At 33.7% G+C, this 18,467-nt stretch overlaps 1 pseudogene; it reads right to left on the reverse strand.

The window, feature by feature from the left end:
* Nucleotides 1-16,324: 16,324 nt before the first annotated feature.
* Nucleotides 16,325-17,925, reverse strand: LOC149559710 (ATP-dependent 6-phosphofructokinase 3 pseudogene; annotated as a pseudogene).
* Nucleotides 17,926-18,467: the final 542 nt, after the last annotated feature.

The following is an 18,467-nucleotide window of genomic DNA, read 5'->3' on the forward strand; positions in this document are numbered from 1 at the left end:
TATTATAAATGGAATAATATTAATGGTTGCACATTTCACCTATTTAATTAGAAAATAACATGACAACATATCTAGGTTGACTTGGCCCTTTTTCTCTTATAAAATGATGCCACAAAAGTATCACCAATAATTCAACTATTACATACTTTAGTGGAAATAAGCACTTTGACCAAAGTTGTAGAATATGAATATTATTTATTGTATATAAAATAATCTACTAGAAAACAAGTTCAAAAGAATATGTAAGCCAACCAACATACATCAGAAAAAAAGTACATAGGATGGTAATGTGTATAGAATGTTGAACTCAATAGCACTACAACAAATAATAACACACATTTCTCATACCAGCAAGTTTCTTGTGTGCCCGAGCTAGATGCATACAACCAAATTCAAATGTTGCAAGTAAAAAGCGGTACTTCCCTACCTTTTGTTCAAAATCAAATATAGATTTTTTGTATACCAAGAATATAGTGTGTCACCATTAATTCTATCATGTATTGTGCTATCATTTTTAAATCAATTCTTTTGGTATAAAATATAGCTCCTAACATTAACTCCAATATGTATTCGGATTGCAATGGTCCTTGTAGGCTAGCTAATGGAAGCTACCTTAAGCAAGAGAAAGTTTTTCATAGGAAGCAATTGGGAGTTCTTACTAATGCGATACCATTCAATATGAAGAAACATGTTCCTAAATTATATTTTCATATTATATTTTCTTTATATGTAAACTATAGTGTATCTCGACAATTCCATTTCAGCCATTTAAAACTTTAGATGAAACTTAATTTTTTGACATAATCTCTCTCTCTCTCTCTCTCTCTCTCTCTCTCTCTCTCTCTCTCTCTCTCTCTCTCTCTCTCTCTCTCTCTCTCTCTCATGCACGTGCGTCCTTTGGTACCCTCTAAAAAAATTGAAAAATTAAAAGCAGGTCAACCCCTAAATGGAGAAAAATACAATCAAGTGCACAAGACTTTACTAATAATATTGACCCATAGAGTCACTGCATAATATTTGGAAGCAATGGCATGAACACTTTCGAACACTTTCTAATAATATTTGTGCTTATTTCAATCTCTACACCTAGAACAAATTTTGTTGCTGCTACTGCATTTCATTGCTGAAGTGAATTAAATCTTTGAATCTAGAACAAAATCTTCGAATTGGAATAATAGAACTCCATTATTCAAGTGCCTTCATTTTGTTTTGTTTTAGTTTGTAAATTTGTAATCCTATTTTATTTATTATTTTCTAATTTCTTAATATTGCTTTAGTTCATGCTTTATTCCAAAGATATACTAATTTTATTTATTATTTTGTATACAATATTTTAAATTTCATTTTTTATAAAAATATATCATACGATATATAAAATTATATTTATATTATAAAATATTTTGAAGGAATTTTTTATAACAAGGTTAAATTAGTTTGGAATGTCATTTCCAATTTCTTTCTCTAAAATAAACGAGGTCCTCATTTTTGTAGTATTATAAGCATACTAGGGAATATATATACACTTCTTTATTGAGACATTTGATGAGAAAATATTTCATTGAGGCATCCTTTAAACTTTTATTTGCTAGTATCCTAACATGCCTTGTCAAAAAATCAATCAATGTTACATCATAAAAACTTAAACTTTGTTTCATGTAATATAAAGAGGGAGTAATAAAATGTCTTTTTATTGAGACAGGTTGATAAAACCAAGGCTATTGTTTCATGGAGTGAGATAGTTTAATATAGTTTCATGGTGATATAGAAGAGATCAAGGAGGAAGACAATACTATGAGAGAACATCAAGACATCTTTAAGATATACATTGGAGATCTACAAGGCAAGGTGTGCCACATATTTTAGATCAATCTTTGATTTCTTTCTTACCATTATAATCATATTGTAAGCTCTTGACTAGACATGCTCTAGTAACAAGAATTCTACATTCATATTGATCTAGAACACCGTCTTGATCCTTACCAAGTAAGGGAACATAGACAATTCCTAATGGAATTGAGATATTGTAAGATTGTTTCTATCCAATTTGAGCTCTTGCAAGAGTTTCCCATTTTGTATAGTCAATGGCATGATTCTTGTTAGATTGTTTTCCTATAAATCTAAAATAATCAAGTGCTTAAGGTTGAAATTTTTTGAGGACATGTTGCCCAATAATTGATTTCCACTCAAATCAACAAAATTCAAATTAGTTAAGTTTGGGAGCTCATCTAGAATGCTTCCCTCAAACGTATTATTTGATAGGGACAAAGGTGTCAACTATAGAATTTTAGGCAACATATGGCTCAATGGACCAAATAATTTATATTGTTCTCCTGCCTAAGAAACTTGAGTTGAGTACAACTCCCTAGTTGGCCTATTGGGCCTTTCAGTGAATTTTAACTCATTACTAGGTGTGTCAAATTTTGGGCATTTTAAATTGCAAAAGGAATGACTCCTGTCAAATTGTTATTTTCCATGCTTAACCTAAGCAATGTTTTTGAGAAATTATGAGGCATCTCTCTAGAGAGATAATTAAAGGAAAGGTCTAGGTCCTTCAAACTACTTAATGATAACAATCGAGGAGGTATGAAGTGTGCTAATTGATTATTCTTGATAAGATAAACAAGTTTTACAAGGATCCTAACCCAAAAGTTAAAACATTTCAAAAGGTTGATAATAAGCAATTCCAGCTCAGCCAAAGTACAATAGCCAAGTAAAGGGCCAGTTCAATAGATAGACAAGAAGCCAACTAACCAAAAAACTACAATAGACTAATAGACCAAAAGAAAAGAAAAGAAAAACCAAAGTTATTCCTCTATCTTTCTCTCGAGCTCTTGCATTGTTTCCGCTGCTTCATAGGTTTTGTGAATCTCCTTAGCCATCTACTCCTGCTTCTTTTGACCAACTGATCCAAGCTATTAAGAGTAATGTTAGTCATCACATCCTCTTTTATTTTGTCTCTATCTCTATCCTTTTCCTCATTTTCATCCAAGAAACCTCTAGCTTTTAACATTCTAGTTGATGCAAAGCCACACCTTGGAAAACTCAGGAGGAATCAAACACTCAACTGAGTTGCTTCAAGGGGCATCTACAACCTCTAGGATCACACACTAAAATCAGATTCAAAACAAAACTTTGAAAATAAATCCCCCAAAATTTCTTCTTGCTGCCTCTGGATAGACCTGCACTCAGACATGAATAACTTTCGAACCAAAAAAGATTTACTCAATCTAACCATTGAGATTTGGCGTAACTAGGTTTCAAACAACATATAATTTTTTTTAGAGAAATCCAATGGTTCAAACCCGAGATATTGACCACGCATCGGAGTACATTTTTTTGCAAAACATTGCTTCTTGCTGTCTCTAGATAGACCCGTGAACAGACATGTATAACTTTTGAACCAGACAATATTTTCTCAATCCAACCATTGATATTTTGTGTAACTAGGTTTCAAACAACATATAAAAATTTGAGAGAAATCCAACGGTTCAAACTCAAGATATTGACCCTGCATCAGAGTACACTTTTGTGCAAAACATTGCTCCTTGCTGTCTCTAGATAGACCTGTGAACAGACATGTATAACTTTTGAACCAGATCAAAAATCTTCAATCTCTCTAGTGAAGATGGGCGTAATTAGGCCTATAATAACATATCCAAAGTTCATGAAAATCCAACGGTGCATTTGGGATATATTATCCATGCACTAAGACTAATTTTTTGCAAACATACCAAATTCGACCCAAAACTAAAACTTTTTAATCTTCTGCAAAATATCAACTTGTTTCCAGTGAGAAGATAAGAAAAATCCATTCAAAGCTCAGACTATCAAAAACTTGCACAAAGACAAAATGAAAAAAAACATTCCATATCTCTCCAAATTCGATTCTTTTTCTACATAGCCGACTGGCTCTCATTTTAAAACTGACTTTCTTGTCCCTATTAAAGGATGTGAAACATTTTCTTCTTATTTTGGAAAAGAAGAATGTCTTCTATCCAAAAAAAGGATAAGAATCTGAAACGTTTTTTCTACCAATATTAGACAGTCATTTTCTAAGTCAGGAATATTCCAAAAACTGCCTACTACCTATTATTGGATTCTAAAAATCATTAAACACTCCACCTACGAACTAAAAAAAACTATTCTAATTTAAGATCCACACACCTGGTCCTAGGTGGCTATATCTGGAGAGCTTATCGAACTGCTACTCTAGGTATGCCACCACATGTAGGACGTTATTATAAACTTCAAAAACTAAAAGCATTTAAAACATAACATTAAATTCCCTATTACATTTTCAACAATGTTGCCTCCTATAGCGTTTCTCTTCTCTGCCACTGCAGCATACTCCCCTGTAGAATGAATCTCAAGTCCTCTTGAGATGATGTGTTGTAGAAATGAATCTCATTCTTCTTTCGAACTTTCCAATTTTTTTGAACTAGGATGAGCATATCTACAAGAAAAACAAAAATAATATCCAACTTCTCTACCTTGTAGCTTTGATTCTTTAATGCTGTAAATGTCACAGAAAATTCTCCAACATGATTCACTATACATGAAATCTGCATCCCTGCATAAACATTATTAGAAGAAAACATATCATCAGGATTAAGATTATTTGAGTTCTCTTTTTGAATATGAACTTCCTTATACACCATGTAATGTGCATCATATCTATATTCATCAATAGTAACCATAAACTTATCTGCTTCTTGACTATCAACCAGTTTCACATCTTGAATCTTAAGAATTGTATTTATCTCTTCTTCCTTTATTAAACATTTATCATCATCTTGATCTTTTGTAGTAATCTCACTTTCAAATATCTCTTTCTTATTACAACTTTGCTCAAGAACAATAATAGTATTGCACTCTTTCCTTTCTTCTTGAAGCTGAGTTTCCATACTACTGCCATGCCTTTTCCATTCTCCCACAATGGCTGCAAATTTTTCCCATAAATTAGATTCTTCTTCAGAACTTGCTGTTACACATTCCTTAGCTTCATCTTCATGCCATTCCTCTTGACATTTTTCTTCATTATGCATATTTAAGGCTTCATCAGTTGCCTCCAAAATCTTTTCCATAGGAGTACCTTCCAACATTGTACTCTTCTCTATTTTCAAAGGACATGTTACTGTTCCAACCACAAATTGTTCACACTCAAATCCCATAGGACTTGTCTCATTACTTATCTCATCAAGAGATACTTGCTACACTTCTTGTTGCTGCACTTTGTGTTCTTGCTGCACTTCTTTCAACTTAGCTTTATTCTCTTTCAAATTAGCATCATTCTCCTCAAATCTCCTTCTCAAATTGTTTATCTCCTCTTCTATCTTTCTTAGCTCTTCTCTTTGTTTTCTCCTTTCTTCTTTCTCTCTTTTCTTCTTTTCCTCTATCTCCTTCTATTTAGAATCCTTTCTCTGTCGATACCTTCTAAAAAGATACAATAAAACTGCTTCTTCTTGTCCCATCATTCCTTAGCTAGGTTATTTTCTTCTTATCTAGTCTCCTGGACTTCTTCTTAGACTATTTCTCTCAATCTTTCACAATCACACAAACATATACACAACTATTTTTTTCCCAAACCTTTTGCTAAGCTCTGATACCAAAAATGATGCAGAGCCACACCTTGAAGCAACTCAGTTGAGTGTCTGATTCCTTCTGAGTTTTCCAAGGTGTGGCTCTACATCACTAGTAAGGGACAAGATATTATCATTACTAGAAGTCAGAATGGAAATCGTCTGATTTGCCAAATTATGATTATAATTTTCCAAGTTTAGGATTCTCTTCTTAGCCAAACTAAATTGATCCCCTTGTTCATTCAAATTACCACAATTTGGCTTCTTCCTTTTGTTTTCCATCTGCCCCATTCTATCTTTGAAATCCTCCAATTCATGGTAGAGTCATTGTATTGACCTGAAATTTTCAATCATACTATTTCTGGCATTATTAAGAAAATTCATGCCAATTTCCCTTGCATTATCTATAATAGCCACCATAGCCAGATCAATGAGATCTGCCATCTAGAGCTAACCCTATTTTTCTTCTCGAATTTGAGGGTTCATAGCCTTTCTGACAATACCCATTTTGGAAGTTCTAACATGAAAATTTCTCCAGGCCATGTGCTAGTCCTTGATTACCACTACTCCTCCCTCTCCATCTTTCTTCTCCTTCTCCTATTCCTAAAGATGTATTGGGGAAAGAGGAATGGTAGAAATCTTTGGCCTAGAATCCAAAATCCCCTCGAAATCCTTCTCTTTAGACCTCCTCTATTTTTTAGCCACTGGATCCTCCTTCTTAGTTTTTGCCTCCTCTTTACCCTCTTCATCAATTTTTATATCCTCCCCTTCCTCATTATACTCTTCATCTCCCTGACTAGAAGCGTTAGGCCCATGTCCTCTAGGGCTCTTCCTAGATAGGGTTCTAATTGATGAGGGTGATTTCTGCTTTAAATCCTTGTCCTTCTTTCCAGTCAAAATGTTTTCTTCATCCTCTAAACTAATACTTTGGACATCCTCCAAATTAGATGAGAAGCTAGAGCTTCCTATATCCCCAGATGCTTCCACACCTTGAGTGGGGGTTTTTTTCTTTTGGTCCGAGCCTTGAAATGCTCATAAATTAGAAGTAATAACCCCTAATGTAGGGCTGGATTCGTAGAGGGTTTTTTTCTTGTGCCTAGAAATAACCTTACACATGGAAGTATATAAATAAAATGGGAAATAAATCTTGACACCATAGCGAAAGTGATTGAGTAAAACAAAATGGTGTGTTCTTACTCTATCAAATCTAGTGTCCAAAGAAATATATTCTATAATAGCCTGCAAAGCATACCTCCATAGCTTCTTGATAGAATCTATTTCGTAGTAGGTTTCACACTTAACCAGTTCATTTATCTCCTTAGTATTCTTTGAAAAATCTTTTAGAGCATTCGTTGACACCTTCTTATCTCTTTAAAACTTCAACCCCTCTGTTAGAATTTCAGTTACATGAGCTATGACATCCTTAGTGACTTAAAACAAAACCCCATCCACTTTAACCCTCCCATCCTGTTAATTGATTGTTGCTCAGATAAAGGATGTGAATATTACTTAAAGTGCTCATTTATAGAGGAATACACCCTTCTATGAATTCTACATGCTATTAACTAGATATACATTGAGGGTGATAATAATTCTACATTCTAATAGTTATTTTAAAATTGATAAGATATGCCTTCTATACATTTATTATTTACCCTTTCCTAAGTGCTTAATGTTATAAAGTTAGTTTATGTGAGTGGCTCATTATTCAATCTAGTAGGAAATTTTGTATGGCCATGGGTTGGATATAAAATATATAGTATGTATAAGTGTACCAAGTAGCAAAGAGTCTATCTCTTTTTGATAATGGGGTATCCCTATTGAATAAAGATGACAATGTGCAAGCTAATTACTTTTTAAAAGATATGAATAATAATGAGAATTTAATACTAATGTTACTTAATTTCACTTACTTTTAAGACTAATTGGGAAGAATGAAGTGACGAGTAACAAGTTTATGATGTGCATGTGAGAGAGATGATTGGTAACAATTTCTCATGTCTGATATGTTAATAAGCATTAGGCACTAAGTGTTTATTTAATGAAATCAAGGTAAAGATATCACATGGTTCTAGCAATGTTTCATTCAACTAGTTGACACAATATTTCCTTCAACTTGTTGACTCTATGTTTTTGCATCTACCAAACATATTTAAATTCCCTTCATCAAGATTATGATATGATTAAAGATGCATTTCGATGAAAAAAAAGTTATAGTTTTTTATTAAGGAAAATAAAAAATAGGGTGCTAACTCGAGGTATGAACATGAGACACTACACACTATTAAACAACATTTTAATAGTATCTAGTGTCAACCATCAAAAAAGAAAATCATCTAGGGATTCAATCAAATACTTACCTCTTTCAAAGAAAAAGGTTCAGAAGAAACTAAAACCATAGTCAATATTGACATTAGTCAAATTGGGACAAGCCCCCTCAAAATTTGAGAACTTTAACCAAAAACAATACCAAAGGACTTGGGTGAGACCTTTAAGACCTCCAACATACACCTGATCATAGAAATCCAAGAACCAAAAAGAAGAAACTTTAATCACAAATCAAATTTCATAAAAAAAATCAAGTAGAAAACTGCCTATCTAGTCTTTTCTATTAGAAACTAAGATCCATATCCATCTAGGCCCCCTATTGGGGCCATCACTCTTTAGGATATCCATCCCATTGTACTCTCATTTCCCACCTCAATAGTGAAAGGGTCCACCTTAATGAAAATATGGGGAACCAAGATCAAAGTACCACAACTGAGGAAGTGATGCTACCATCCATCAATCCCTCCACAAGTGATAGCCCAATAAATCTCCCCCTCAATAGGAGTCTCCTCCATTCCAAAATCCTACACCTATTCTCCACCTCAATAGGAGATAAATTCACTTCCATAGAAGCCTTACAAGAAGAAGCAAACTCATATAACCAAGCCCACCACCTGTATAACAACACTTTTCTCATAACCCAAGGACATTTGGGAGCCCTCTCAATAAGGAGTCATCTACCAATAAAGAGGGAAACCAAACTTGAATAGTAGGCACAAAGGCACAAGAATATCCAAGAAATAAACCAATACCCAAACACAAAAAGATGTTGGGAATCTTAACATAAGTGGAGCAGGGCTCCAAAGATATACCTAGAAGGCCATAAAAATGATCTCCTAAGAACAACAGACAAATAGAATGGGCATACACAAAATTATCCACCATCTTGAATCACAAAGCTTCCAAAACCAATAGATCTAGACACAAAACACCCTCTGAAGCCTTAGAGCAGGTCTCATCCTTATAAAAACCAAACCAAGGGAAGAAATGCACTTACCCAAGAAATCCCCCCACCAAGAAAAGAGAGGGTTAGCTCCAAAAAAGGGATATCCCCCACCTGAAAGTGGTGACCCCACAATTCTTCTTGGCCCACAATGACCTTTCTCGTAAAAAGACTAGTTGCCAACATTTAAGCCACCAACTCTAGAGATCAAAGGCTCAAGAAGCCTTTTAGAAACATCTACTTGACCATGTTGAAGTACACTCCCTTAGCATAGAGGAAGCCACCAAAATTTTCCAGAGAAAGCCAAGGTTGCCCTAACTCCTCCCCCAACCATTTGGCTTAGTCACAATAGTTTTCTTGAAGATAACACTTACATAGGAAACCCAAGATAAATAGTAGTATCCAATATCCAATTTAAGATAGACAAAGCACCCAACAACAATAAATGTCTTCCAAACCTAAGGACAGCTCACCCTCCACGCATCTTGGTTAAACAAATCCTAGAAAACCCTAGTAGATCCATGCAGGGAAGGTATGAAAAGGGCCCTCCATTCCACTGGTTCATCCATGTATGACTCCTCCCTATTACCCTCACAAGCTTCCTCTACTCTAGAAACCCTAGGAGTACAACCACTCCCTTAACCATTCCTACTCGTTGATTCAATAATCAACCATTCTTGCTCGTTGATTCAATAATCACATGATACCCAAAATTATATAAAGAAATGTATAGTTATACAATAATACCTCTTTATTTTCTTCATTATATTCCAAGGGTTCATCATTACTTCATCATTATTAAATATTTCTCAGTTTAAAGGTGTGATAGCAAAATTTTCAATCTATATTGATCACTTTCATGTTAGAGAAATTATATCTTTAGTTATTAAAAATACTCACAATGAACATTTATGAACAAGATTGACTTGTGATTGTTTCTATAATTGTATTTTAAAATATTTATTGTATTAGGTTTCATGAGGACTTATAGTCATTTGTATGCCATTTATTTGTTAGCCATATTCTCTTAGTTTTAAATTCTATTCATTAGTGCATGTATGCATTTCTTTTGTAATATATCTCACATAAGGAGGTGGTTGTGTTCAAGATACAATCAATTTTTGAGGCATTTTTTACCTTTTTGAATGAAATGGAGGCTTTTGGCGGACCTTGCAAGTGAGACTAATTAATTCCAATTTTCCTTGATTAAGATAAGTTTTTCTATTGCATTTTCCAGAATTTATGTTTCTTAAGCTCTTGAAAGTAATCTTAATGATGTTTTCATCTTTATAGATAAATTTGTTTTGCTTAAACTATCATAATATTTGAGGTTATCATATGGTTACTTTTTAAACACAAATTATCCTACATCTTCTTGTGTCATTGTGATTTTTCCAACTTTTTAAAAAGTGGCCATAGCTAATAATTCTAGAGGTTTTTAAATTCCTAGAAAATGATTGTGACTTAGTTTCTCTACAATCTGTTAATGATTTATCCAATTGGTTTAAGATGTATGCTAATTCTTGTTTTGGGATTTGACTATGAAACTACTAGTTTTCTTATCATAAAGTTTTGTCAATGAAGAGTTTTTTAGCACTCATTTGATTCCCATTTAAAACTATAGCTTCTCTAAATATTAGGCTTGGCATTGACTTCTAATAAGCTTAAAACAAGACTTAACAAAACTTTAGGAGTAAACAAAATTTAGTCCAAGAATTAAAAAAACTTGCTAGATAAATTTGTTTTGGTTAAACTATCATAATATTTGAGGTTATCATATGGTTACTTTTTAAACATAGATTATCCTACATCTTCTTGTGTCATTGTGATTTCTCCAACTTTTTAAAAAGTGGCCATAGCTAATAATTCTAGAGGTTTTTAAATTCCTGGAAAATGATTGTGACTAAGTTTCTCTACAATCTGTTAATGATTTATCCAATTGGTTTAAGATGTATGCTAATTCTTGTTTTGTGATTTGACGAGGAAACTACTAGTTTTCTTATCATGAAGTGTTGTCAATGAAGAGTTTTTTAGCACTCATTTGATTCCCATTTAAATTTGTAGCTTCTCTAAATATTAGGCTTGGCATTGACTTCTAATAAGCTTAAAACAAGACTTAACAAAACTTTATGACTAAAAAAAATGTAGTCCAAGAGTTAAAAAAAACCCAATCTTAAAATATGGAATTATCATGCTTAGATGAGTATTAAAAGGAAAATCATACAATAATTTTTTGACATAGGGAATGACAACTAAATTCTATGTGAAAAATATAATTTTTATGTTTTCCCAAGAATGCATTATCAACCATTATTTCACATGATTACAAGGTTAGAGGGAATTAATCTAGACAACCCAAAGTCATCTATCTTGGCAAGGGATGCTTTCAATGCATCTTCCCTTTCCCATTCCCATACCCATGGAATACTGGGGACATCCAGCTATCCAACTCTGACTGAATACCAATGATTGTAATTTTTCATCTCCAACATAGGACATTCTCAAATTTCTAACATTTAAAAGTTAGAAACATCCAATTTAGAGGTTGAAATATATAAGAGAGTTATATTACACATTACTTGTAATGGAGGCTGAAAACATTAAAATTCTCATTATTGTAGAAACTAAAAGTTTAGTATTAGTATTCACTTTTTTGAAAATTTAGCAATTTTTTTTTTAAAGAAAAAAAGAAAAAAATTCTTTGTCTATGTGGTTACCAAAGCATGAAATAAAACATCTAATGTATTGGATTTTAAATTAAGCATGTGAGATTTTGGAGGGAAGATGCATCTATCCTTACAAGTCTATAAATTTTCTAGTTGTCTATAAACAATTGCAACCCAACTTAAACTTGTTGGTGGTTAGCCTAATCAAATTGATAAATATGCTCAATAATCAACCACATGAAAACCTACTAAGGCTTTTTAAAACTACCCACTTGAAAAAACTATGCCTATATCTATATTATATTTTGGTTCAACTATAGATGGAGTGCATTGCCAATAGGTTGATTGGTAAGAAGCCATGATCTATGTTAGTTGTGTGGAGGCACTATTATAACTTCTAGTACTTTAGTTCATTAGACTGCATGTACATCTAGAAGACTCACTAATAGTTCCATGAGAAATAGAACTAGCCATTCTCATCCAAAAGTAGTTATTTTTTCCAAACCACTTGAAGGATCGGGATTGGTAGGCTTGGACTAAGGCTTCTGACCATTTGCAATGAAGCTACCTAAAACCACCTTCATTGTACTAGAAACAATTAACAAACTAGCAACTCTTCCTCCTCAAACATGACCATCAGGACTTGCCAAAGAAACACTTAGGCCACCAATTGTACAACATGTTCCACCATTATCTATTATGGTAGTAGATAGATGCAAGCTCATTGATTCTCTTCCTTTTAATTCATAGATGTCAAAAACCCAAATGCTAATCTCTGAAATACTTGAATTCCTTTAGAAGGCCTTTCCAACTACAAAGGAACTAGAATTAAAAAGAAACTTCTTAAAAGTAAAATGTGTAAACCATAACTAAGATTCCAAGTTCTAATACCATGTTGCCAAATTCTAGTCCATCCCTTTTAAGCTTCTAGCTTGGTTAGTTTTCATTGCATTTATGTTGGAGTCCTCATCTAGGTAGACCCTAGGTGGCTCTCTTCTCATCACACATCTTTAAGGCTTGCCTTATGTGTTCTCTCTGAGTTTTCCTTGCTCTGCCTCCCTCGATGCCTCTATGCAGGATTCTTTCTTTTTCTATGCATCAAGGTCTTAGGTGATCTAGGTTTGGGTGGATTTCTGTCTGAGAATCTTCTTGATGAGAAGGAAGCCTATTTTAGCTCTACAATTAACTCCTATTACTAGCATGGTATTCTGTTCAGATTCCAACCCTTGCTATCAAATTCCCATTGCTAGTGCACTTTGTCAATTAAGATCCCAAAGAGAAAAGTATGTTGACATCTCTAGGTGCATATGAAAAATTTATTCATGATGAGAGGATCATAAGAACAAGGATCTATAGCCATGAAACTCTCAAAGTACCAATTCGAAGTCATCAACTATTTCTATGTAGAGAAATGGAGTTCCATCAATCTGAGTGCTTTCCCCTTGGAAACAAACGTCTTCAAGTTCATTTTTGAAGCAATGTTGGGAAAAGAAGAGAAATACTTCTAGTTGTTTAAATCTTTGGAAAACATATGCCTCAATGATGCTTTCCATCTAAAAGGAAAAGCAGGAGGTTCTATCCTAGAAGATATAAAAATGCAAAAATACTAAATCCAGATGCGAAGACATTCTTTGGAAATACCACAAAGTTGTTTTTGATGGAGTAGTTTGTGAAGTGTGAACCCAATGTAAAGAAAATAGTAGTCCAAGCCCTTAAGGTAGAAAGATCATTTCAAAACTTCTCCAAGGAATGAGATAAATCACAAAGGAAAGCTTTGTGTCGAAAAGAAAGTGATAAGGTATCCAAGGCATTGAAGGAGTATTGTTCATGATGTGATCCTGAATCAAAGGTGTTGCCCTAGTTTTTCACCCTTTGTCATGTGTTGTACCTCATAGTGAAAAACCCTAGGGTTATAGTCCAAAATTGGTCAGTTTCTATTGAAACTTTAGTTAATTTTCTAAAGTCTCATAGACCCTTGATGTTGTGCCTTCCAAATTTTAAATTGCATGGGACATGCTTATCCGAAGTTTTCCTTTTTTTTATAAAGATTACTTTATTATTTTGGGTGAGATAAACTTTTTTATTATTAAGTTTTCCTTAACTATAGTTATCTTTCTTAAGCATTTTATGAAGCATGTTAACTTTGATAGTTTTTTTTGGTTGACTGTTGATCTCTCTAAGATTGACAGTGAGCGCATGCTTGCAATGTGAAGATGCATGTTTTTTAAATGAAGCAAGAAAGCACCTTTATGCCATGTAGGACTTGCTAACAGTGGGGTCTTGACTACACTGCAAAGATTAAAACTCATTAGAACTTGTCAATGCTTAGTCAGATCTTTTTCAAAATTGTTAGTATCTATTAGTGCAAGTTCTATTTTCTTGCAAATTTTTTGGTTAAGCCAAATGTTGAAGTTGCTTTTTACTATCATATCATTGAGCTATTGATCTTGGGAAGATCAATGGTAGGCATATTACCTCTTCGAGGAGATGCAAGGATTTTAACCAAAGTGGACAAGCACCTTGGTGACACTATCCCCAATGTCATCACAAAGGGCATTTCATGTAGTTCAAAAGACACAAGTTGTATATCATTGATCTTTTCAAGATCAATAGGTAGTGCTTCATAGCTATATGAAAGTGCTCAACATTTAATAATGTGGGCAAGCACCAACATGACATGTGGCATATAGTGATGTCATGGACCCAATTTTGTGAAACTTAAACAACACAATTTATACTAGTGGTAGAGTTATCAGACATGTTGGCACAAGCATAATTCATTTATTGGTTGATATGGCTGACTAGATAGTAAAAGGAATATTTAACTACACCACTGATCTTGGATAAATCAACGGATGGTGCTTATCCATAATACCAAGATGTTCAAACTTTAAGAAAAGCAGGCAAGTGCTGATGCGCCACATGGCATAGTGGGACCTATCGTTGAGAGATTTGTCAAGTCGTGCTAGGATGGAAAATAAAGATACCAATTGGACAATATTTTAAGAAATTGATTACAAGGTTATAATGATTTTTCATGATCATCAATCTTTTGAAGATCGACGATTGGCGCTTCACTGCATTACAAAAATGCTCAAGTTTTAAATAATATGGGGAAGCATTTGCTTGACACGTGGCAAGATTTGAAAATTTCTAAAGCATCTTTTCAATTTTCAAATAACGTCATCCGATGTGTGTGATTGACAGAGGAAATTCAAATTTGGGGCACTACACAAAAATGACTATTAGAAACATTAACTGTTATTTCAACTACCCTAACTAATGCAAATTACAATAATAATAATTAATTCTTTAAAAAGAATTAATTATTTTAACATTCTTTTCCAGATATAATCTATTCCATCAACTTACCCAATTAACTCTTTTACTTTCACCCTCATATTATAATAATAATAAATTTGTTATAGAATTAATCATATGAGAAATTAGACTAATTGTTTAATATTTAATGACTTTGCATTTAACTTGAATCCTATTTAATTCATTAAAGAATTAAATAATATAAATGCAAAATAATTTGTAAGTTTTAAAGGTTTCTAATCTCTCACATTGTTGAGTTAACAGTGAAAATATTTAGGGTTCCAAAATCCTAGGTAACAATGGCTCTCTCTAGGTGCTACTTTCTGTGACAGGATGCAGAGAACTCTAGAATCTTTGACTCTCACTTCAATGTTGCAATCCAATGTCTATCCTTTGGGCCATATAGTCATTAACACTTTTATCATTCAAACAAATATCACCATGAAAGAACCCTATTCACTTCTTTTCTTCAATTTCAAAATCTGCATGTGACTTGACATGGAGGATTCACCTTAACCTCAGAAACCACTTTCACGCCCTCAGCCAACTGTCTACATTTACAACTACTTCTCTTTTGAGCACTTTCAAGCTTAGGATTCTTTGTTGTATCATGCAAATAAAGACTAAGAGAAGAAGCTTCTGTGGCAATGTTGATTGCATTTACCTTTATAGCAACAGGTAATAACCTTTATTTTTTAGTTGTGTACACACAAATAAAGTTACTTTTACCATTTCCTATCCATCCTCTAATGTTGTCACTAGTTGGCTAAAAGACTAAGCATCCATATAATGGCTCTTGAACATGGAAGATTCTACAGACCTGACTAATATAAATAGACTGTTTAGAAGGGTAGGTAGTAACCTGTTACATAAACTTTAAAATAGTACTTGATTTTCCCTGCTACCATCTCCTCTAATGTCAGCTAAACAATATCTTGAGATCTTTTTTGAATGTCTTCTCCTCTCGCATGGATGAAATCCTTCATACTACTGAGATCTCCAAACCAATCCTAATCGTCAACAATGAGATGTGAATTATTGCATCCACTACATTGGGCAATATTAATGCCTGTCTCATACAACCCCTTTCTCATAGTCTTTACTGATTGAGTGCCACAAACATTGTAAGTATACAGCATCACTAAGTCATCCCTCTTGAATACTTTCATATAAGAGACAACACTGGATTCACTGCTCGTGGACATCATTTATTCCCCTTGTAGTTATTTCATGTTGCAACTCCACCTCTCTATAACCATTTTTATATCTTCATCAGTCTTGGTCGTCCATACTCAACTCCTCCTATAACATTCATAACCATATGATTAGGAAATGATGGTACCTTATCACAAAGTCTTCATAGCTGATCTATCATCATGGCTGTAGGAAATATATCAGGATAAATGCTTCATGCTTGTCCAAGACTTATGTAAGATGGTCCTAAGGGAGTCAATATATCCCATGCCAAATGAGATATAAATCTGCCATTAACTAAAAGTAGTTGCACCATGCCTATGAATACTGCCAGCCTTCACTTTGTCTATGGTAGCAAACGTCAAGTATTCAACTGTCTTGATCACATAGCTGCAAGTTTGAACAAGGGTGTCTCTTTTTTGCACTTAACTAATATGACATAAGCTTTTATGGGGTGAACCCACATATCAAAAAATGATGGATAGGAGAAGGATGGTGGATCTTATGGCAATAAATTTTGATCATAAATGCATTCTATATACAAATAGAAAGTTTAGCAAATATATTGCTAACCCTAGAATTATTCAGGTTCAACAAAAAACTTGTTCATTTATGACTACATTGTCCATGCTTCATAACTTTAAAATTGGATACCATCCACCTCCATGGTCTAGTGATTAATTACCTCTATATTACCCCTCGATCAAGAAATACTTTGCTCATCAAATAACATACCTTCCACTAAAATTTTAAGATTTTATTGGCATGTTCATACTACACACATGAATTTTTGATCCTCAAAATATTTGTTCTCTTCATTCTCCTAGCATACATTGGAATCTCAACATTTTGGTTGATAATTTTTCCCTCTTGTCTTTCATAACCTCTTCATACCTTAAGAAACTAGGTTGGTTTGTAGAGGAAAGCAACCTTGCCCACAGACAATCTATGGTATTGACTTGCTTTTGAGTCTCTATAATATGAGAATTTAGTATATAAACACATTTTCCATTCACAGAACCAATAGTAAAACCAGTGTAACCATCCATAGCTCCACGAATAGCATTTGGAGCTAGAAGAGAATAGTAAACATTGTCTGATGCAATTCTCAGAATGACATAGACTATGCAAGTTGGATCGATATACTTCAAGTTTAGGACTTTGTGCTCTGTAAAAAAATGATCCTTGAGTTTCTAGGAGAGCCATAAACCAATGTCCAACAATAATCGGTTTCCTAAAGCATCTTCTTTATTCATACCAGACATATATTCAATGACAAGCTCTTGTCTCGCACCTTCTGCAACAACTATTACAACATGCTCATTTTTGGTAATATGTTTCTTAACAAATTCATAGAATCCACCTCCCCCTTCAAGATAGAAGGGGGATTCAGGGATTAAACAACAATCCACATCCCTATTGGTCAATGTGGCATACATAGCAATGAATCCACTATATCAACCCATAAGCTTAACCAAACCCATACCATTTTCTACACTCTCTACTTCTACATGTGTTGCATTGATTGCCCTTTGTGCTTCCTCCACAACAATATGAAAACCAAATGACTTATCACTGATCATAATGTCATTATCAATAGTCTTAGGGATCCTAGCAACTACTTCTTTAATACCTCTTCTTCAAATTTCCTCATAGATAACCATTGCTCCTCTTTGAGTTCCATCACCTCCAAGTATGTAGACCTAATTGATGCCACAGTCTTGAATGCTGTCAACTATTTTAGAAGTGACATGACCACTCAATGAAGTACCAAGAATTATACCACACATTTGTGAATATCATTAATGACTTTTGGATTTAATGGAATTGTATTGTAAGAATAGAAACCTTTGTAGCCTCCCACAATACCAAGAACATTAGTAACTCCATACATGTTTTGTAAACTATGTAAAATTTCATGAATGATAGTATTTAGTCCAGGGTACAATCCTCAAAATGTTACTATACATGCACGCACTTCATCTGGTAAAACAAATTCCTTTGGGGCTGTTCATTCACACAATAATGTCTTTAGGAACCACATCATCCATATGAACAAAGAGCTACTCAACATTAGAATAGGTAGGGTTCTCTTGTAGGGGATTGGGATAAGTTATTCCATCCATGTGTACAATCTTGTATGCTTCAACAAGAAGACCTGCTTTGAAATCATTGCTTGTGCATGGTACTGGTTAGCTACAATAGAAACACTGCCTCATTCGTAAAACTCAAAGAAACCATTTTTGAATAGCCAAATCACAAGTGATTCATTAGTATATAAATGCACTTTTATGACTATTGACATGGAGGAAAATGTGCAAGACCAATGAAGACTCCACATATTCACCAACTTCAAAAAGGTAAACATAACTCTACATATAGGCTATCCACATGAATCATTTTTTGAAAACCCTAATTTTTTGAAACAAAAGTGTA

Source organism: Cupressus sempervirens, chromosome 4, assembly GCF_028749045.1.
Source record: "Cupressus sempervirens isolate cs-2001-9-10 chromosome 4, ASM2874904v1, whole genome shotgun sequence".
Classification (NCBI taxonomy): Eukaryota; Viridiplantae; Streptophyta; class Pinopsida; order Cupressales; family Cupressaceae; genus Cupressus; species Cupressus sempervirens.